At 46.1% G+C, this 22,576-nt stretch overlaps 1 long non-coding RNA gene across 3 annotated transcripts; it reads left to right on the top strand.

Annotated features, from left to right (window-relative positions):
* The first annotated feature begins 1,076 nt into the window (after positions 1-1,076).
* Positions 1,077-13,559, top strand: LOC308466481. 3 transcript variants are annotated; one of them, XR_013980838.1, is made up of 3 exons: positions 1,077-1,609; positions 6,679-6,733; positions 13,215-13,559. It is a non-coding gene; the product is annotated as an uncharacterized lncRNA (long non-coding RNA). The 3 variants fall into 3 exon arrangements; XR_013980839.1 differs by lacking the exon at positions 1,077-1,609 and adding an exon at positions 4,252-4,529; XR_013980840.1 differs by lacking the exon at positions 1,077-1,609 and adding an exon at positions 5,962-6,431.
* Positions 13,560-22,576: the final 9,017 nt, after the last annotated feature.

Raw genomic sequence — 22,576 nt, 5'->3', positions numbered from 1 at the left:
AGAGAAAAACAACTATCTGACTTTTAGAAGACATCTGAAGGCAGCCCTGTTTAGGGAAGATTTTAATGTTTGGTGTTTTTAATATTTTGTTGGGAGCCGCCCAGAATGGCTGGGGAAACCCAGCCAGATGGGCGGGGTATAAATAATAAATTTTCATTATTATATTGTTATTAAATGTTGGAGGGTATGAAATCATTCATTTGCTCATGACTGCCTTGTCTGTCTTCAGCTTCCTATGTGTTTGTCTTGTTCCTTAGGTTTTGTACGTTTGCTGGACGGCCTTTTCACCAGTTTTAACACGTTGAGCAGGCAGACTTGTTGAGCAGGCAAGCCGAGGGGACATGTGCACCTGGGCAGAAGCGCAGCTGCAGGCAGTGTGAACATGTTTGTGTGGCTGGAAGGAGCTGCCGGCGGTGCAAGTTTGGCTCTTGTGAGCAATTCGCAGAGCTCAGCTGTGTTTTCTCCCCGCTGACCTCAACACTGATGGGCACGACCGGCATGTTTGTGCAACCAGCATGGAGGCTCCAGGTGGCAAGTCAAAGAAGAGGGATGGGGAAGGCCAGCTAGAGGGGGAAGGTTGTGCAAACAGATGCAGGAAACTTAAATACGCCTCACTCCCGGCTCAGGCTGAGAAGATGGCTCAGTGGGAGACATGCTTCTGTCTTAGCCTCCCATGCTGAGGCTGCAGCTCTCCGGCTGAGAGAGGTCCTGTATTTTCATGCACAAAGATTATTATCTTGCCTAGGCAATCTGCAACAAAGTCTGGTGGGACAGGGGAACTGCAGCTGCACTTTGCCCAGGGCCAAAAGATGGACAAATTAGGTGAGATAGGCGGGGGGGGGGATACCCCCTTAATAGACAGCAGTTGATCTAATATTTAAAGGCCTGCATCCGAAGAGATCCCCAGGGGTGATAGACTACAAGAGAAGGAGGAGAGCTCTTAACTTTGCTGTCACTTCTCTGATGACTTAAACCACTCTTTTCATATCTGTGGATAGAATCAAGAAATTATAGATTTGTAGAGTTGGAAGAGCAGGACTTTTTGTTTCCTTGGAACTCACCAGAACTCAGGGACCCCATGACGTGCTGATAAAAATCTTGCCTAAACCATGAACTCACCAGATGACCTTAAACAAGCTCCTCCTTCTTGATCTCCTCTCCATTTCTGACCTTGCATTGCAGGCAGGATTGTGGCAATGTTCACTGAGACGATGTGCATTCGGAACACTTATTTCCCCTGAACCCTGACAACATGAGGAGCGCCTTGGAAATCTGAGCACTTCAGATGATGTTGTAACTTCCTTCCTACCCAATAGCTGGTGCCCAAACCCAGAAGGGTTTCACCATCAGGAACCAGAATTAGCCTTGACATGGTGTAGGAGGGAAAAGAACGTGGTCCCACGCGTCCCCCACATATAGATCTATCTCCCCCAATCCCAGCATTCAAGCTTCCTTTGGGTCACCTTCTGAACCTCCGACTTCTAACTGACCTGGAGCGCAAACTCAAGATCACCGGACTTGAAGAATCTGTTTCACTGGATTGCTGAACATTTTGATTGTTGGAAAGAAGCAGGGATGGGGCCCTTTCTTCTGTTCTGGAATAATTACTGTAAGGGCACTGGAATAAGGAAAGGGGTTTATTTCTCTGCTGGTCCTGATTCATGATTTTAACCATCTAACTTGTTCCTCATTTCCTGTCACCCTCCAGGAGTTGGTGAGCAACTGTCTGCTCAGGGTTCTAATACATTCAGGGAACTTCCATGGGTTCAGCAAGCTCCCCCCTTCCGATAGTACACTCCACTATTTGCGGAGTGTAACAACAATTTTTTTGGGGGGGGGGCAGGATCTAGTGTGATCATCTGTGTGGCCTTTCCTCATAGGATTAGTTAACATGCTTACAAAATGCTTGAAGAAAGAGCTCTGCTCTATATCCAATACAGGAAGTGAATTGCCTGCAGAATGGAAGTTTTCACATAGTTGTATTCTGCAAGACAAAGTAGGGGATGGCGATGAAAGGCAGTAGTGGTTATAGCATACCCTCCAACATTCCTCAGATGAAAACAGGGACATTTCTCACTTCCCCCCAACTGACCCTCCTCAACTTCTCACTTTTGTGTCCCCCCCCCCCCAAGCATTTCCTATCAGAAGAAGGATTTCGTCCTGAACTCCTCTTGCTAGTATGGTGGAACCTCGGTCGTTGAACGCTTCAGAAGTCGAAAGTTTCGGCTTTCGAACCGCCAACAACCTGGAAGTGAATGCTTCCGTTTTCGAACGTGCCTCGGAAGTCGAATAGCTTCCGAGGCACGTTTCTCCATTTTTTCAATGGATTTTGCCGACCGGCAATTGCGCCTCGGTTGTTGAACGTTTCAGAATTCGAACGGTCTTCCAGAATGGATTATGTTCAACAACCAAGGTTCCACTGTATTTGATTTCTGGAAATTAAAAGCATAACTATATACTTGCACAATCTTCCTGAGATTTCGTATGTGTTTCTGTTTCGGGGGTGGTGAGTCCCAGCCTTTTAGAAGGTGAGTTCTTGCTGCCAGGCAATCTGAAGCAAAAGGAGAGCAAGAAGGCAGCTGAGCTGACTTGAAACCATCATATATGCATGAAAAATGTGACATGCACAAAACGAGTTGAAATTTCGGGGGAGAAACGGGCAACAATGAAGTCATTTTAATCTAAAACTTGCAGAGGAGACTTCAGTCTTTTGAAATGTAGAAAAGAATATAGAAAAGATGCTGGAGAGAACATCATCAGAAACAATCAGGATCAGACTTATTTATGTTGCATGCATTTATTCTAGCTATATGCTTGTTTATCTGCTGATGAATGCGTATTGGTGTTGGTTGTAGAACTTCCTTGTTTGTGTTCTGGGGGAGGGGATATCAGTAAAATATTTTTTTTAAATAATAATAATAGAAAACTGGCAAAGCCACAGCCAAACTCAATCTGTGAGAGAACATTTGGCTGACTGCTCCGCTCATGTGAGTAGGGCTTTATATCTTTACAGTTCTCTTTGGCTAAGTAGCCTTTGTTTATTGATGTGATGTCTGGAAAGTTCCCATAGATGACAGGTCATTAGAGAAGGTCAAACATGTTATTTGCCAGGAAGGGTTTGTCGCAGAAATTGTACACATTAGTGCAATATGTTGTTGTCCTCTTCTGAAGCGCAGCCACAGCTTCAGCTACTTTGGGGTTGCTTATACAAATGTCTGGTTATGTGTGTCCTCTGGTGCCCTTTAGCTTTGCAGTAATGAAAGGCAAATCACTACCGTTATTATCTGCTGCAACCCAGGAATGGTCACTGGGCCCTCCCCGAAACAATGGCTCTTTCTTAAATCAGTGGAAGGTTTTCTTGGCAGGAGAACAGGGGAGGCCAGTGCTAACAGCAACCTCACTGGAAAGGGCAGTGGCATCCGCCTATTGTCGGCATCACACGGCCAAATTGTTCAGTGCCAGTAAGCAGAGAGAGAGAGAGAGAGAAAGGGAGAGAAAGAACAATCACCATTGCTCATGCGCTATGGCCAAGGTACACTGCGAAGCTGATGGTCGCCCAAGCTACAGTCTTCTAGAAAAATACAAAATTTCAGCCTGATCATGCATGAATTGTGATGGCACTGCTGTGTTAGATTCATGCATGGGCTAGCACAAATCGGATATTTTCTGTGGCAGGCTTGATGGGACCTCACTGCCCCCACCCTCAAGTGCACAGCAGGGCTGCCCTGAACCACAGAGTCCTTATGTGTGTTTTTAAAAGCTCATTGGAGACCATGTACTCCAATTGCTCCAGAATAAAAGTATTCATTGAGCCATATCCTGCGCGCACACACACGCACACACAAAGTTTACACCTCATTTACCATAATCGTATATAGTGGTACCTCGGGTTAAGTACTTAATTCGTTCCAGAGGTCCATTCTTAACCTGAAGCACCACTTTAGCTAATGGGGCCTCCTGCTGCTGCCGCACTGCCAGAGCCTGATTTCTGTTCTCATCCTGAAGCAAAGTTCTTAACCTGAAGCACTATTTCTAGGTTAGTGGAGTCTGTAACCTGAAGCGTCCGTAACCCGAGGTACCACTGTACTTGTCCACAATACATTTTGAACAAATTCTTGGGGTGGGGGTGCGTTCTGTAACACACACAAATTTTGCTAGAGAACATTTGCAACCAGTCCTTTAAAAAAAGAAAGTGTTTGCTATGGTATTGTCCAGAACTGCTTCCCTCTGTGCTCTCACTCACAGGTGGTGAACAACACCAGTTATTATGCAAAGCTGGGATGCTATCCTATTGTGACTAAAAAGGAGGGGAAAGCTAAGGCGTGGCTGAGGCATGATCTGGACTGCAGAGGCCCCAGCCTCAGCCGCATCTCACAGGGTTCGGTGCTATGAAGCCAGTTCGCAACGTTCTGTCCCATCCTAAGTCCAGCTCTCACGACTCCCATGATGAGAGAATGTGGGAATGAGCCTGCTCACTTCACTGATATCCCCATGGCTGTCATTTACCATGAACTGGAATGATCACTTGGGTAGGCTCCCTGTGTGGCTTAGAAACCCTCACCTTCCAGGGCTGCAAAGAGCATGGGAACCTACAGCAGATTTATTTATTTGGGATACTTGTAGCATGCTTTGCAGCCCCAGGGAGGCTCTCAAAGTGGCTTACAAAACATTATGGCCATAAAATTGATGTTCAGGTATGGTTATCAGGAACAGAAATAGCACAGTGTCCCTGTGACAACTGAGGTGGGATTTGCTGCCCTCACCTTTGGTCTTCCCTGATGGTCAACTCTACCTTACTGGGCACCCCAGCCTGCTGGTGCCCTCTGAGGCGAGGGAGCTGGGAGTTGAGCAGCTGAAACTCACTCAGCCCACAATGGAGGCAAGTCTTCCCCTGCTGGCAGTGGACAGGTCTGGGCAACACTTCCAACAGTTCAGCAGGCTCCCCGATGCAGATATTTGCCTCAGAGTGATGGAGGGTGACAAGGTCAACAGCGGGGTGTGGAGCAAACATGCTTGTCCCCACTCACCCTCACGTGATTCAAATTGTGTGTGAATTGCAACACCCAAATGTGGGATGTAATCCTCTGGAGCAGTCAAGTACAACATTTCCTGATTGCCTAGAGTATGGTTACCAGACGTCCCCGTTTCCCAGGGACAGTCCCCGGATTTACATATCTGTCCCCAGGATTTCATTTAATGTCCCCGGATTTATATTTTAAGTGTTGTAGATTTATTAGTAGGGAATGAATGTTGTGTGATTGGTTCAACGGCACAAGACACATCATATGGGGACTTCCTTTGAGGCAAAATGGCGGGTGCCACGGCAGTGAGCAGCTCCTGAAGCCAGCCAGAGCCAAGTGCACTACCAGGCTGGCTCCGGGCTGCTGAGACTGCCGCCTGCGCTGCCACTGCCGAGGGGGAACCAGGGATGCCCAGCGCGTCAACTGGGGGAACCGCTGACACCCCCCCCAGGACCCAAATCGAGGCGGGAGCGAGAGCGCCCGGCCACGTGGCCGACTGCCCAGCGGCGCTCCAGGGCCAGTAAAAACCCCGGAGCCAACCCAGGGAGAAGGAGAAGGAAGAGAGAGAAAGAGGAAGGAGAAAAAAGAGGGGAGCCCTGACCTTGCCGTGCCGCCACTGCCGCTACGGAAGAGAGGTAGGAGAGCACCAGGAGGGCAAGGACACGCAGCCGAGCCCAGGACTGACCCGAACCTACTCCACGGCAGCTAGTGCTCCAAGAGAGCAGGCTGAGGCCCAGAGGAAGGCCGCGGGACAGAGGAGACCACAGAAGACAAGATATTACTTCTTTATTTATTTATTTTAATGTTTTTTTAAAAAAATGTTTTTTTCCCTCTTTTCAAAAAAAAAAAAAAAAGCGTCCCCAGATTCTTTGAAAAAATCTGATAAACTTAGCCTAGAGTGAAGATGCAGGGGGAATGTTGGTCCAGCCAGGTGTAACAATGCTCAGAGCCCCTTTTCCCCAGGGCTCCTCCCTTGATCTTCAAATCATTGGACCAAGGGCTGCTCTGAGTTCTTTTGCTCTCCCCCAGGCACTCGGGGCTTATCCAGACCTGCGCTTGTGCCATGCCTAGGAAAAACGGGTCTGAGTGGTTTTCCACTTGTCCTGTGCTTTTGAGGCACAGGTCCAAGTGGTTTTCCACTTGAACGCTGAATCAGAGCAAACATCAATCCATGGAAAACATGATTGACATTTGCTCTGATTCAGCAGTCCAGGGTGGTTTTCCCTGAGGAGAAGCATCAGGACAAGCAGAAATGGGGCTGAGCCCTCTGTCTGGAGGCAAAGGAGGAGGCCGTTTGTCAATGATGGCTTCCTACCTGCAGAATCTCCTGCCTAGAGAGGCTGCCTGGCCAGTTCTATGGAGTTAAAAAATGCTATCTCTCTAGGAGAGCTTTGCTTGATTATCCAGAAGGTGACACAGGCATTTCCATTATCCTGTATAATAATAATAATAATAATAATAATAATAATAATAATAATAATATAATAATAGCCTGCTGGATCAAGCCCATCTTGTCCAGCAGCTTGTTCTCACAGGAAACCCAGAAGCAGGAGTTGAGTACAAGAGCACTCTTCCCAGAATGAGCTTTTACTGAGCATGTTCATGGCTACTAATCCAGATTTATGTAGTAAGAAACTTATAAAGTCATCTTTTACAGGGCATCGGAAGAATCTTTCTGGCGCAGCTGTGAGCAACTGGTATAAAAGAGTCTGGTAAGTAGCTGTACTGTGGAAATATTGACAAATAAACGAAGAACGTTGTGTGGATAAATGGAACAGGACAAATTTACTCTGGTTTGGCATGACTTTATAATGTTTGCCAGTGTCCCAGAACATCCTCAGTCTCCTCCCACAGCATAGAGCACAATCCGGCTTGTTTAACTGTTTCTCCAGGCTTTTTACACACACCCCTCCTCTCACCTGTGATATAAAAGAAAATAAAGATATCACTCAGACAGATTCTCACGCACAGAACTCAATCTTATTTATTACCTGTTCTAGAGAACCAGTGGGATACTTACTACTGTAAAAAAAGAAAGAAAACAAGATCTTATAAAACATTCAGCCCATGCTAACATCCATCTTCTCCATTTCCTGTTAAACAATATTTCTTTTATTTCTTTTTCCCATGGAAAGCCCAAGAGTGGTTCCCTAATTGCTATTATTATTGGTGTCTGTCAACCATATATTTTATTTTCTGTTAACTTTACCTCAACGGATTCCCACCACCACTCCGTACTAGTGATCGTAAATTCTTCTATCCATGTCCATTTCAAAATCTCTCCACTGTGGTAACACATTGGGCTAATATTCCATAATGTATATTGTTTAGCTCATGTACAGTTCTGTATGTTCAAATTCCATTTCCTGTTATATTTCCATTTACTGTTTTGTTTACAATAGTACAGTATCATGATCTCCTCTAGGATCTTCCATTTTTTGTTTTTCCTCCAGTCTTTTTCCAGAGAGAGTACTGTACCATAAATTTAGTACCATCATTCTCTGAATTTGCTCCAAATCGTATGCAAAACGCTTTCTCTCTGCCAGGACTGAAGTTTCCCCAAAGCTTTCCCCCCTCGACGTCAATGTTATATCCAGATAATTCTCCATCTCGCCATTTGTGACTTTACATTCTTCTTCTCCAAATCCTTGCAGAAAAGGATTACAATCATATGATTGTTAACAATCATGGATTGTTAACTGTTTTTTAAATGATTGCTTTCTCTATGTTTTTAGCTCCTCTTATTTTCATCTGTACGCCATCTTGAGTGCCTGTCAGGGAAAATGGGTGTGTGTAAATGATGATGATGATGATGATGATTTGGGGAGGGGAGCAGAACTTGTGAGGCTTCTCCCAGCTTTCAGGCCTTGGGCTTCTGCTTCCCTGATCCTGACTCCTCCAGGTCTCCTCCCATTGTGCCTCAGTAATCCAATCTGCAGACACGACCATTCTCAGTGTGTGGTTACGCTTCACTCTTATCTGAAAGGAGGACGAATATGACCCATTGTGCTTTGGAACCCTTGCTTATTAGCTTAAAAGCTGAAAGCATTTTTAACAAGGGATGCAATAAAATCTTTTAATCTAACCATGTCACTTTTGAACATTGCTAATACAGGAAAAGAAGCAGGAGGGTCTCATTCTTTTGAAGGAAAGTCTGTTGCCTTTGAATTACAGACCACATGGCCATAATGCTATGGGATCTTCCAAGTCTCTTTTCTGCAGAGTCTCTTGTGTTGAATATATTTTTTGTAGAGTCTGGCCTACAATGTTTCTGTAAGGAGATGAGTCCTGCGACTCCAAAAATAGAAATCTGAATGTTTATGAATTCCGCGCTCAGTATTTATGCAAGTGAAGTCAGAACAACAGCTAATGGTGACCAAGAGTCCTTCTCCCAGGATGGGTTCTGTTTATGCTAATCATTTCTCCCCATACAAAAACAAACAGAAAGTGAATGAAAGAAGCATTGACCTTGAGGAATCCAGAGAGATTGTCTTAGAAGCTGGAACTGTAGACACAGCGGACAAGCGTGTAACATTGCTGGATATATGAAACGTGTTTCAGCTTATTTCACAGTTTTTGTTGGCAGAGTAGGTAAATTGCAGCCAGGAAGCCAAATCATGTGCAATACTGACTCTTTTCTTGAAATTAGAACAATGTCCAAATACTTGTTCAAGTATTCTAAAGCTTTTGCTAGCAGAACATATAGCTAAAGAAGAATACAGTATATGCAAAGTATTTACATTCACATCCAAGCATGGGCTTAGTTTTTCCTGGTAGAAGATTACAGCTTCTTCCTTAAACATTCAAGCAAACTGTGCTTTCCCCTCTTTCAGCACTTGCACTCAGCCTTATGCACATAACCCATCCAGGCCAGGCAGGTCCTTCTGAGAGGTTCCCACTTTCTCCTTCCAGCTGATTTCTCCTTAATGCTTCTTTGGGAGAACATCAACTTCTGTACTTCTTTCTGTCACATACAGTGGTACCTCTGGTTGCGAACGGGATCCGTTCCGGAGGCCCGTTCGCAACATGAAAAGAGCGCAACCCGCAGCGGCACATCTGTGCACAGGCGGGTTGCGATTCACCACTTCTGCGCACGCGTGTGACGTCATTTTGCACTTCTGCGCATGCGCGAGCGGCGAAACCCAGAAGTAACCCTTTCTGGTACTTCCGAGTCGCCACAGGACATAACCTGAAAGAACATAACCTGAAGCAAACATAACATGAGGTATGACTGCACATTTCGCACGGAAACATTAGCATGCCTCTCCTCTATTGCGTTTGGAGAGAGTTATCTAAGGCTTCTTCTTCAGTGTTCATGGAGACGCAGCCATTGCAGTCGAGTCCATCACACACAAAACAAAATGGAGAATGCCATAAAAATATATCCCATGTGACCAAAGTTAACCAAGCGCCTGAGAGTTACTGGGGAACACTGCAGAACTAAACACACAGTAATGTGTGTAAGAATTCCCAATTTCAGCACATTAAATCACTATACTTTTACATCACAATTTTTGCAGGGCTGAGTTTTGGTTTTCCTAGTTGTTTTTTTCAAGGGCCAGCTGAGTCAAGGTCTAGCAGAGAGAAGGGTCGGGCAGGCGAAATGTGGGGGGCCCTGCCCATGGAAGCCCAACAAGCAGCCACTCTTTTGGGGCTGGGTCTTCCACGACTCTTGGATTCTGCTAAAATGGAAAGCTGCTTTTCCAAAACGCATTGGATCACATTCCTCCTCGCCTCCCAGTTTCTTCAGATCGAGTCCAGCTAGAGAATATGATCCCGTTGCTGAAAGAAAGAGCAGAAGATGGTTGTTGCAGCAGGTGGCACCAAGTATTTATAATTTATGTGTTGTGTCTCTCTAGCTGTACAAAGATTTTTAAAAAAAAAAATCCCCGGCAGGTGGTAAGTGAGAAATAGGCCTCGCACCTGTATCGGAGGAACTTACAGGCAGATCTGTGCCAATTGTGTGTGTTAGTGAGTGCCACACTTCGGAGGACAACAGGGGCTGCTTTAATTCCAGATGTCGTCAGCCACGTGCAACTTCAAGATGCTGCCATGATGGAAATTCTTTCTTGCCCCATCCTTCCCAGTCAGTTCAGTTCTTGGCTTGACTTCCAGTCAGGCACCGCAAAGCAGGAGATAGTTACCGTATTTTTCGCCCTATAGGACGCACCGTCCCATAAGGCGCACCTAGTTTTTTGGGGGGGAAATAAAGGGGGAAAAATTTATTTCCCCCCCAGGTGCGGGGCTGGGGCGGGGGAAGCCCGAGCTTCCCCCAATCCCAGCCCCCAGAACAGGCAACTCTCCACAAGCCGTGGGAGCCCGGCGCCGGACTCCCGCGCCTTGCGGAGAGCTGCGCGAAGCCTGGGCGCGGTGATCTCAGTGCGCCCAGGCTTCAGCATGCAGGCAACTCTCCGCAAGCCGCGGGAGCCCGGCGCGGGCTCCCACAGCTTGCGGAGAGCTGCGCGAAGCCTGGAGAGCGAGAGGGGTCGGTGCGCACCGACCCCTCTCGCTCTCCAGGCTTCAGTGAAAGCCTGCATTCGCCCCATAGGACGCACACACATTTCCCCTTCATTTTTGGAAGGGAAAAAGTGCGTCCTATAGGGCGAAAAATACGGTATTCCAGAAATGCGTTGTGTGTATGCTGGGAGCAGGGCTGAAAGTTGCCGGTGCTTATGTTTAAAAACACTTTTGTTAAAAAACCAGAAGCTTTCTTATTGGGTATTGTGGGTCGAGAGATACCGAGACAAGATAAAAAAAATGTTCTTATATACAGGAACTGCGGCAAGAATTTTGTTAGCCCAAAGATGGAAACAAGAGGAGTTACCAACAAAAGAAGAGTGGCAGATGAAGTTGATGGACTTTACAGAACTGGCAAAACTATCGGGGAAAATCCCGAACCAACGAGACCAAGCATTCCAAAAGGACTGGAACAAATTCATATTATATTTGAAAGACAACTGTAAGCAATTAACATCATTAGCAGGGTTATCTGAAGATTTGTAAGATGAAATTGCTACCTATTCAGGTTGAGTAATATAATATTTTAGGGAATGATACAACAAGGATAGGAAATGAAGTGAAATGTAAAGATGTAAAGTTTAATTTTGTAACCCATCAGATGGGAGGGAGGGAAGTCGTTAGGCTCAGTTGAGACAAAGAGATAAAATAAGAGGGTACGATGTTACGTAATGTGATTATATGTAAAACCAATAAGAATCATTTATTTTAAAAAATGAAAGTTGTCGGCGCTTCTCTTGCAGTACTGATACGTAACCAGAGAGTTATAAATGCAGACCCTGGTGGGTTCAAAGAGGGCTTTCTGTAGTGAACAGACTCTGTCAGTTCCCTTAGTAGCGTTACAAACACAGAACGAGCCATAAACAAATCTTCACTTGCAACAGAGGAAGAAGCTGCATTGAATTCCACAGAGTTACTGTGATTGGAGGAACCAAACATCTCCTTCCCTGCCCCTAAATCTCTCCTCTTGACTAGGAGACTCTTTGGGATCAAAAGTCCTCTGTCCCTGAAGTAGGGGGTGTTCCTGCCTATACACCACACTGAGTGCTTGCTTACTTTATACGTCTGGTAAGTGGAGCGGAAAAGCATGCCCAGGTGATCTGCCCTTACTGACATTTTTACTCCCAAGTGGAAAATAGCAAATATGATTTCTGCGAGGGAAATGAGCCTCCTTCCTTTTAAACACTTTTGCTTGCATTGTGTTCATCATGAAAGGCAGCATCACACATGAGCCAGTGGCTTAAGAAACGAGGGTTTTGCGCTTGGATCAGGGAGACCTGAGTCCAGGGACTTCCTATGTGGTTGTGGGCAGCCTCCCCCCCCCCCAAGTGGGGATAAATGTGACTTACCTCACAGAATTACTTGGCGCATTTTGAAAACATAACTGTACCACAACATTTCTGCAGCAATTTGTGATTTTTAAAAACAAAATCCTCATGAAATCTCACCATCATTTTGGTGTAGATTTCTCCTAATAAACACATTTTTATGCCGTTTTGACTAATGTGCACATATGGGCAAGCAATTTCTCTCAATATAATGCATTAGTTTTTACTAATGTGTTCGTTTTTATGCTCACTTTCTCCTAACAGATGCATTTTTGTAAATGATGGTTGGCTGGGGAACCACACTGCTAAATTCGCAAAAGTGCAAATTTCAAAGTATGGCTGTGTTGTGGTTCACATATTGTTTCAGAACATGCAAAACTGACAGATTTGCCTCCGAATGCAAAGTGAATTGAATTTTTCTCCCCCACCCCTAGTTGTCAAAGGTGACTGAGTAAGGCTAGCTGCTGCAGTGTTTTCTCAAGTGCATACTCAAGTCTTCAAGGCCCCTGTTGCCAAGAGAGCGAAGTTATTCGGCCATTTTACTTGCGCCCCCTCAATGAACTCCTTGCTCTAAGTGCTTTCTTGTCTATTTGGCTGGTGGAGGAAAGCCAAGCCAAAACATGGCAGCATAGGGCAAATAAACCCCTCATTTGCTGCCAAAAATCACCTATACAGTGGTACCTTGGGTTACATACGCTTCAGGTTACATACGCTTCAGGTTACAGACTCCGCTAACCTGGAAGTAGTACCTCGGGTTAAGAACTTTGCCTCAGGATGAGAACAGAAATCGTGTGGTGGCAGCAGCGGGAGGCCCCATTGGCTAAAGTGGTACCTCAGGTTAAGAACGGTTTCAGGTTAAGAACGGACCTCCGGAACGAATTAATTTCTTAACCCGAAGTACCACTGTAATGATGGACACAGAAGTGGCCCCCTCCCACTGTTCAGGCAGCACAGGACTTTTGCAGCGTGTCCACGCACCTCCTCCACCCAGCTCCAAAGCTGTACACCTCTTCACTGCACACCTGCTGAAGTGGTTCTGAGACCCTGGGCACCAAAGGAATACTCGACTGCCCACATGAGGTTGTACTTAGCAGCAGCCATATTGCAGCCCTCCAGATGTAGAGATGGGTGGGAGGGGGACAGAGAGGCAGCAGCAGCAGCAGCAGCAGCCTGCTTCCACCACAAGATTAGTTTGCATATTGAAAAGACTCACAGTATTGGCAAATGGCCTGGAAAGTTAAATTATGGGCATGAACTGGATTGACCAGTTTGGTGAGAACTACTTGTAACAAAGACCTCAGCAGCTCCCCCCCCCCCTCTAAATGTTTGTTGTCGTTTTTTTTTACAGAGAGTGGAAAACCAGGCATCCTGGCGGGTCAGAAAATGCGGCATGGCAGCCTGCAGTAGCTGCCCAAATGGCTCGGGAGGACACTTGATAAAGGTTTTGCAATCGAAGACAGTGGCAGCAAAATTACCCCCAGACTGACTATGCAGTCACTCACCAAGAGTGCACAGAAATCTCACATGGGAAAAGAGTGAGCCTTTGTTTCAACGCACGCCTACCAAATGCCATCCGCTCTGAGAACATCCCATGTTTGGCAAACTCCCACGCTCCACTCTTCCCCCAGGGCCTTCCAGGCTATTGTTTTGAGCACACACAAAGAAGTGCAGCCTTTAGAGATGAAAGCACTCCCCTCCTTCCCAAGGACTGATTAAAGTTGTTGTTTCCCACCTTCATGCAATGGAGCTGCTGGTTTTTGTTTTGTCTTGTTTTGCAGGTGAGAGGGAGGAGGTGTCTTTGCTGCAGAAAGTGGAATCACACTTCATCAGCGCTTGTGCCTGGCTGGCAAAATGCAGGTGACTTGGTCTTATCGTGCCCGTAGCCAGGGCTTCTGCTGCCACCAGGAATGCTCTGCCTGGACTGGGCCACGGCACCCGGAAGATCATGACTTGTAAATTAAATCATTGCATGGGGGTGAGGAGGGAATACTCAGGCATTTCCTAGAGCATTTGTTCAGGTTTCTAGGTAAATGTAAAGGGGACCCTTGACCATTAGGTCCAGTCGTGGCCGACTCTGGGGTTGCGGCGCTCATCTCGCTTTATTGGCCGAGGGAGCCAGCGTACAGCTTCCGGGTCATGTGGCCAGCATGACTAAGCCGCTTCTGGCGAACCAGAGCAGCGCACGGAAATGCCATTTACCTTCCTGCCAGAGCGGTACCTATTTATCTACTTGCACTTTGACGTGCTTTCGAACTGCTAGGTTGGCAGGAGCTGGGACCAAGCAACGGGAGTTCACCCCATCGCAGGGATTTGAACCACTGACCTTCTGATTGGCAAGTCCTAGGCTCTGTGGTTTAACCCACAGCGCCACCCGCGTCAGGTTTCTAGAACTGCACATAAAACTAAATTGTGCTTTAACACTATGTGGCTGACCTGCTGTGTGCCTGAACAAAGTGTTCCCTGCGTACTCTTCCCTGCCCCTCTCCTCTCCTTCTGCTGTTTTGAGAGAAGGTTTAAAAAGGTAAAGGACCCCTGGATGGTTAAGTCCAGTCAAACTTGACTATGGGGTGCGGTGCTCATCTTGCTTCAGGCTGAGGGAGCCAGCGTTTGTCCGCAGATGGCTTTCCGACCAGCATGACTAAACTGCTTCTGGCGCATGGAACACCTTGCTGAGTGCCAGAGCGCATGGAAATGCCATTTACCTTCCCGCCACAGCAGTACCTATTTATCTACTCGTGTTGGTATGCTTTTGAACTGCTAGGTAGGCAGGAGCTGGGACAGAGCAATGGGAGCAGATACAAATGGCCGACCTTCCGATTGGCAAGCGCAAGAGGCTCAGGGGTTTAGACCACAGTGCCATCCCACACACACACACACACACACCTTTGCCCAAGATTAGTTTCACTTTCAAAGAATGCTGGCCTGGCTCACCACAAACTCTGGTAACAAGGCAAGTTCCAGGGTGGGCCCACGACATTTTGCTGCTTGAGGCAAAACAGAAAATGGCGCCCCACCTCCTCCTCCACTTCTGTCTCTGTTGTTTCCTCCACTTCCTCTGCCCAAGGCAACTGGAGGCAGCCCTGGGAAGTCCCGATGCCCTGAAGGAGGCCAGAGAGCAGCACGCGGGAGCAGCGGGGCAGAGGCAATGTTGGCAGGCGACAAGCCCAGAAGGTGGTGAGGGGCACGCACCTCGGGGTGTGGATCTGCCACACCTCCCAGCTGTACCCAGCCTGCCACCTGAGACAAGTGCAGCAGGCTTGTTCAACTAACCAGGGTTTGCTGTAAGACGGGATTCATGGTTTGTACAACTAGCATTCTTTGAAGGTTAATCTGATCTCAGCAGGAGACCTTCCCTTGGCTGTGTGATTCCCTTCAGAGAACTATGATACCCAGAGTTCCCTGGGAAGAGAGATGGATCGTTAAACCTGATCATTGTAGCTTTGTGAGGGGAATAGGGGCCTCTCAAGAGCTCCCGGTGCCCTCAGCAAACTACAGCCTTTGTTGTTGTTGTTTAGTCATTTAGTCGTGTCCGCCTCTTCGTGACCCCATGGACCAGAGCACGCCAGGCACGCCTGTCTTCCACTGCCTCCCGCAGTTTAGTCTTTACAGCCTTACTGGATTATTATTTAAAGTGGTATGGTACTGCTTAAAATATATAATGAAAATGGGGCTAAAGAATGGAGATGAGGACAGCAGCACCTGAAATGAAATCTGTTTATTTTCTAGACTGTCCACCCCAAAGATGTGCAACGAAACAAATACTGTCCCCCCTGGCATTTTGAGGAGGCTGCCTTTTTGCTTTTAGGCCTGGGGAAGCATGTCCCCACTGAAGGTGTCATTTAAACTTGGTTTAAAGTTGTAGTTCATTGTAATGCTTAATCTTTGTATTTCCATTTTGGTCAAAAGGCAGCAAAGAAATAAACTATAATATAAAATCTAAATCAATTATATTTCCCATCCTTTGCCAACTAAATACCGAACTCCAAAGTCCTGTCCAAAGAAGGAAGTTTTACAATGGATTCTCTCCACATTCGGGTCTGTTTAGCAGTTCTGCAAAGCTGCTGTGCTGCCGTCAGCTGGAAGCAGAATTAAATCAGGTTCCATATGACAGTCAATGTTGCAATCTTTCCCCATAATAATCTTTCAATGCATATCCCTATGGTAAAGCTAAAGGGGGCAAGTGCTGTAGAATTTCAGCCCCATGCCAAGAGCCTATGTCTGTTTACTGATGTCTGGGCTGAATGATGGGGGTGGAGACGCTCTTTCAGGTATACTGGGCCAGGACCATTTAGGACTTTAAAGGTCAGTACCTTTAAAGGTCAGAATTGTGCCTGGAAACTTACTGGGACCCAGCGAAGATCCTTTAGGACCAGTGTTATATGGTCCCAGTGGCCACTCCCAGTCATCAGTCTCGCTGCCGCATTCTGGATTAGTTGTCGTTTCCGTTTCATGCCAGCACAGCTATGCTACAGGATGGATGAATAAAGCTGGAGTGACCAGTTCTCTAACTAGTCTAGTTCAGAACCATGAGAACCTGGTTGAGGAGGGTCAAAGACTCACCAAAGGACATTGGGACTGAATGCCTGCTTTGTTGTTGTTGTTGTTTAGTTGTTTAGTCGTGTCCCACTCTTCGTGACCCCCTGGACCTGAGCACTCCAGGCACTAATTATTCTAATTATTTGCCAATTGCAGTGAAACCCTCGCAGGGGTTATGTCTTGGCACAAGCTCAAGCATAGCCAATTTTCATGTCTGCCCTGAGTGTCAGTGTCAAGAGGTATAAATATGGGAGAGGAAGCCTTCACAGCATGGTATGTTGTTGTTGTATTTAGTTGTTTAGTCGTGTCCGCCTCTTCGTGACCCCCTGGCCCAGAGCACGCCAGGCACTTCTGTCTTCCACTGCCTCCCGCAGTTTGGTCAAACTCATGCTGGTAGCTTTGAGAACACTGTCCAACCATCTCGTCCTCTGTCATCCCATTCTGTCGCGCCCTCCATCTTTCCCAACATCAGGGTCTTTTCCAGGGAGTCTTCTCATGAGGTGGCCAAAGTATTGGAGCCTCAGCTTCAGGATCTGTCCTTCCAGTGAGCACTCTGGGCTGATTTCCTTCAGAATGGAGAGGTTGGATCTTCTTGCAGTCCATGGGACTCTCAAGAGTCTCCTCCAGCACCAGAATTCAAAAGCATCCATTCTTCGGCGATCAGCCTTCTTTATGGTTTAAAGCAGAGGGCTCTCACGAAATGGGAGAAGGTGTAATGATGAATTCCAATCATTGGTCAACATGTCTTTCAAATGTATTGCAGGGGTAGGGATAAAAGCTATTTGATGAGAGTTTTTCACATACCCCAATTTCATTTTTTGTGGCCTTTTAAAAACCACACTCAAAACAGGGCTAGCCTGAAAGAAGATCGAGACCATGTTTGGATCTCCATGTGGATTGACACAGCTGAACTTGCAAGAAGCCACACTCTAACCGTCTTCCAATATTGGCCATCTTCTAATTGCATCATATTAAGAACAAACAGTTCCACATTTGCACAGAAACACTTTCCATTGATGTGGTTATTTTTTTAAATAATGACTGCTGCTCCTTTTCTTAGCATTTTTCTCTGAGCCTAATCAAGTATATTCTTGCTGACAAATCTAGTGGGACAAATAGTAATTAAATAAACTGGAAGCCTCAGAAGATGGAGGGAAGGCAGAGAACCAGCTCTCAAGCTGGGTGTAACTGACATGCCAAAGGTGGCGGCTCCATGGCACTGTAACTTGAAGGCTGCACAACCACGGGCTGCCAACTTTTATGTGGCAACGGCTCCTGTGTCTTAGTTACAGGCAAAATTCAGAAAAGCAGAAATTCAGCAGAACAAACGAAGCTTTTACTGAAATGCAGGTGCAATGATAGGGGACAATTTCCCCGGCTGAATTTCTATTTGCCAACAGCTGTTCAAAGCACAGTTGTAAAATTTAATGGTGCCAGTTACCTTTCCTAACAATTTAGCATGCCAGACCTTCTCTTGGCAGGATTGCAGCTCAGATGAAGGGAGCAGAACAATCCCGTTCTGTCTGGCTCATTTTGATCTCCGCACCTCCCCACTTTCTGCTATTATCACAACTCCATATTTTCCAGAGTTGAGTCACAACACTGAAAAGACGTTATGTTCCTATACCCTCAGAAGCCTGGCTTAGTCAAAATTATGGAAGGGTGTAGTGACTACTAGGGGAAGAAGAAGAAAACTCCCTAACGTTTGATAGATAAAAGAGGAATACTCTACCATAGTTGTAGCACCCATATTCTTACTCAAAAAACCACTGCTTCAGCACTTCTCTCTCTCTCTCTCTCTCTCTCTCTCCGCCCCCAAACTGGGGAAGCCTCATCTCCAAGTTCCATATATTGTACTAATGTTCTCTGCCGTGGTCTGTTCCTGAGTTGGTTTCCTTGCAAGGCAGGGAGACTAGTGGCATCTTAAGAAAGATGTTAAAATCATTCAATGGATCCCCTTGATGCAGATGACCTCACACATTTTATCCATAGGATACAGCCTGGGCAACTGGGCAATCCAGTTTTTTATATTGTATTTTTGTGTTGTGAACTGCCCTGAGATCTACGGATGACGGGCAGTACACAAATTTAAGAAATAAAATAAAGCCATCGCTACAATAGTGTGCCTCTCAGGAGATGAGCCCACTGTTCCTGTTCAACTTTAATCTACACCACTTGTCTCCTCAAAAGAAAATCCCATCAGGGTAGGGACCTGCCCCATCTTGCCGTGAAGAGCAGAGCTACACTAGGTATAGGAAAGGCTACCCACGGATTAGGCCTTCCTTGGTCTACTGTGTTTTGGAATTTGCTTTGAAGTTTTTATTCAGAAAGCGAAAGAAACTCCTGGCTTCAGAACAAACTTGTTCTATTTGCTTGGCACTTCTCTTGCTACTGAATCACTTGCTGAAAACGACCAGCATCTGGCCACTAGTTAAAAAAATATATATAAATAAAATCAAGACTGTGCATGTCATTGCTCCTGAAGAGGAGGTCTGGATGACCCTTTCATGATCAGGGCCAGATTTAGGTTTGATGAGGCCCTAAGCTCCTGAAGGTAATGGGGCCCTTTCTATGTCCAGCTGCCCTTTGTCAACAACAAATTGTTGCTGAATATATGCTATATGGTAATTTATGGACCTAATAGGTACCGGTATCTCAAGCCATTTGCACATGTTGCCCTGCAACCAGTCCATGCAGAATGTAGGCACCCTATATATAGAAATGAGCAAACCAGCGATATTTGAGGGAGCAGGCTAGCAGGTGGGGCCCATTACTTACATCACAGGAGCCAACACAACACAACACAACACAACACAAAACAAAACAAAACAAAACATCAAAACAAAACAAAACAAACAAAAAACAAACAAAAAACAAAACAAAAACACTGTTGCTGTATTTAGATTTTATTTTATTTTATTTTTCTATTATATTTTGGAAATGTACATTCATTTTTGCCCCTTTAATTGTTTTGGGGGGCCCAAGAGAGTGGAGCCCTAAGCTATATCTTCTTTAGCTTATACGCAAATCCAGCGCTGTTCATGATGTTGGGAAGTGCAGAATTCAGCATCAGTGTAACGTCCCCTAAGCAGCCTGGCCAGCCCCTCTCAGCGTGTGACGTGGCAACTGAGTGGGATAAAGCTGAATTGCCAAGAGTCCCTTTTAATAAAATCTGCTGCAGTAAAAACAAAACTGCCAGCTTGCTACATAATATACGGTTGTAAGGGCAACGAGGTCTTCATTAGCTAAATCAGCCATTCTTTTTCTGCTGCAAAGGGAAACACTTAGCAGATTGCGCATAATCATTTGACTAGGGATAATGGCAAAACAAAATAGGTTGTGAAATGGCCAGCTAATGAACGATCCATTTCATCTTTATTTTCACTCTGAACCCCCAAATGCCTTGCTTTTAGAGAGTTAAATGGTAAGGATGAGCTATCTATCTATCATCCAGCATCCTGTTCTTACAGTGGCCAAGCAGATGAAATAATAGAATCATAGAATTCTAGTGTTGGAAAGGACCCCCTCGGTCACCTAGTCCAACCCCCTGCAATGTGGGAATCTCAGCTAAAGCTTCCAGGGAGCCAGTGTGGTGTAGTGGTTAGAGCGGTGGACTCGTGATCTGGGGAACCAGGTTCGCGTCTTCGCTCCTCCACATGCAGCTGCTGGGTGACCTTGGACCAGTCACACTTCTTTGACATCTCTCAGCCCCACTCACCTCACAGAGTGTTTGTTGTGGGGGAGGAAGGGAAAGGAGATTGTTGGCCGCTTTGAGACTCCTGAAGGGGAGTGATAAAGCGGGATATCAAATCCAAACTCTTCTTCTTTTTCTTCATCCATGACAGATGCCTGAGGGAACCCTTAAGCAGGATTTGAGCACAAGAGAAATCTCCCATCCTGTGGCTTCCAGAGATGCATATCCATTTCCATGCTACTTTTAGAATGGGAGATTAAAAACAAACAAACAATTTGTAATTTGGTTTGTAATTAAACCAAAGAAGCTGCCAGCAGCAAGGTATGTCGGTTAAGAGAAAGAAATCTGATTCCGTGTTATCTGCGGAGCCTTAACTTTGTCTGCTTTGGGTCACTTGGCAAATGAACTTCTAAACTGCGAAAGCTTAAAAACCGGATTGGAACTGCTTGGAGCCGCTTGAAAGCAGAAGCAGCACGAACAAGCGGAAGCCTCTCCAGGATTGCCTGGCAACAGGGAGGTTGGGAACATGCACTTCAGATTGGTGTCCCAGCCCTTTCTGAACAGGAGGCCGTAAATATGACAAGAGGAGAGAGAACTTCTCTCTGCCTGAGGCAAAAGCTCATCTGCAGGTAAAGTTCAGATTTCAAGCAGCGGGAAAGAGAAGAGCGAGGCAGCAAGAGGAGCAGCAAAACAGGTTCAGGAATGCCAACGCTCCTTGTTTCTCTAGCCCAGGGATTCCCAAATGGTGGTCCATGGACCACCAGTGGTCCGTGTGAGCATCACTCAGGTGGTCCGCAGCGTGTCTGTAGATTTGTGGTTGAAGATGGGAGACGGCACATCCAGAGCACTGAATTTGCATATTGATTTTTAAGTGTCTTTTATCCTTTCTTGTACAGTATCCTATTGCATTACAGTTTGAATCCTGTGGAATTACGACTGGTACAGCAAACAGGAAAATCATTAAGTGGTCTGCTGAGTTGCTTCTAATTAGAGACATTTAAGCCCCATTTCCTGACTATAATTTTTTAAGCATGGCAGATGCAGAGTCTGTTGTCACCAACATCTCCCTAAATCTCTGCCTGCTTCCTTTCTAAGGGCCAGAGAGGAGCAAGTCTGCAGGAACCAGCAAGCTGGTTTGTTGGCAGGAATGACCTGCTGTGAGCTGATTAAAATGAGAGGGGGGGACACGGCAGTGATAGAAGCCGCTCAGGGGGGCAGCTCAGGCAACCTTGTGCAACCACGGATACCCCAAAAGTTGTCATAAAGGGCAGTGCCGGATTTATGGATAAGCTAAACAAGCTATAACTTAGGGCCCCACTCTCCTGGGGGGGCCCAAAAAAATTAAAGGAAAAGAAACTGGATGTACATTTCCAAAATATAAGATAAAAAACAAATAAAATAAAAAACATTTCTGGCCTCATCAAACCTAAATCCGGCCCTGGTAAGAGGACAGGCTTTGCTGCCCCTTGTTTGACGCACCCCGCTCCCAGTGGCAGTGAGACAGCCACTACTAACAAGCCCATCCAGTGCTTTTTACTGGGGAGACGCAGGGGGACGCATACCCCTAAACATTTTGTGAATCTAAGGTTGGCCTCATTGAGGGGCAGTATTTCAATATGAGTAGGAAAATGAGACAGCATCTTAAAAAGTAGAGACATCACCTTGCCAACAAAGGTCCGTATAGTAAAAGCTCTGGTTTTCCCAGTAGTGATGTATGGAAGTGAGAGCTGGACCATCAAGAAGGCTGAGCGCCAAAGAATTGATGCTTTTGAATTCTGGTGCTGGAGGAGACTCTTGAGAGTCCCGTGGACTGCAAGAAGATCAAACCTATCCGTTCTGAAGGAAATCAGCCCTGAGTGCTCACTGGAAGGACAGATCCTGAAGCTGAGGCTCCAATACTTTGGCCACCTCATGAGAAGAGAAGACTCCCTGGAAAAGACCCTGATGCTGGGAAAGATGGAGGGCACAAGGAGAAGGGGACGACAGAGGACGAGATGGTGGGACAGTGTTCTCGAAGCTACCAGCATGAGGGAGGCAGTGGAAGACAGGAGGGCCTAGTGCGCTCTGGTCCAGGGGGTCACGAAGAGGCGGACTCGACTAAACGACTAAACAACAACAACAACAAGGAAAATGAGAGTATCCTTAAACATTCTTTTTAGGGGGGGGGAACCACTGAGCCCAGCCATTTTCACTACTAAAATATTGTGGCGGTTGGTATTTTGGTATCTGGTCTTTCCCAGCCTCAGGACCAGATTAAGCAAATGTGAGGCTTCTGCAATTATCCCTGTTTTCAAGATCACCAAAACATACCCATCAAATCAGTGAATAAAACAGGTATACTTCTCTTTGTTGAGATGATATAGTGGGAAGCCGGTGAACGTCCTCTTGCGGCATTGCATTCTCACATATGTTTATTGTAACAACCACTAGGAGGAACAAACCAAAACTAATTTTGGAGCAGACTTAATTAGATTGTAACT

This window comes from Podarcis pityusensis (genome assembly GCF_964106645.2).
Source record: "Podarcis pityusensis genome assembly, chromosome: 17".
NCBI lineage: Eukaryota > Metazoa > Chordata > Lepidosauria > Squamata > Lacertidae > Podarcis > Podarcis pityusensis.
The sequence above is the reverse complement of the archived record's forward strand: the minus strand, read 5'-3'. Positions and strand labels throughout refer to the sequence as shown.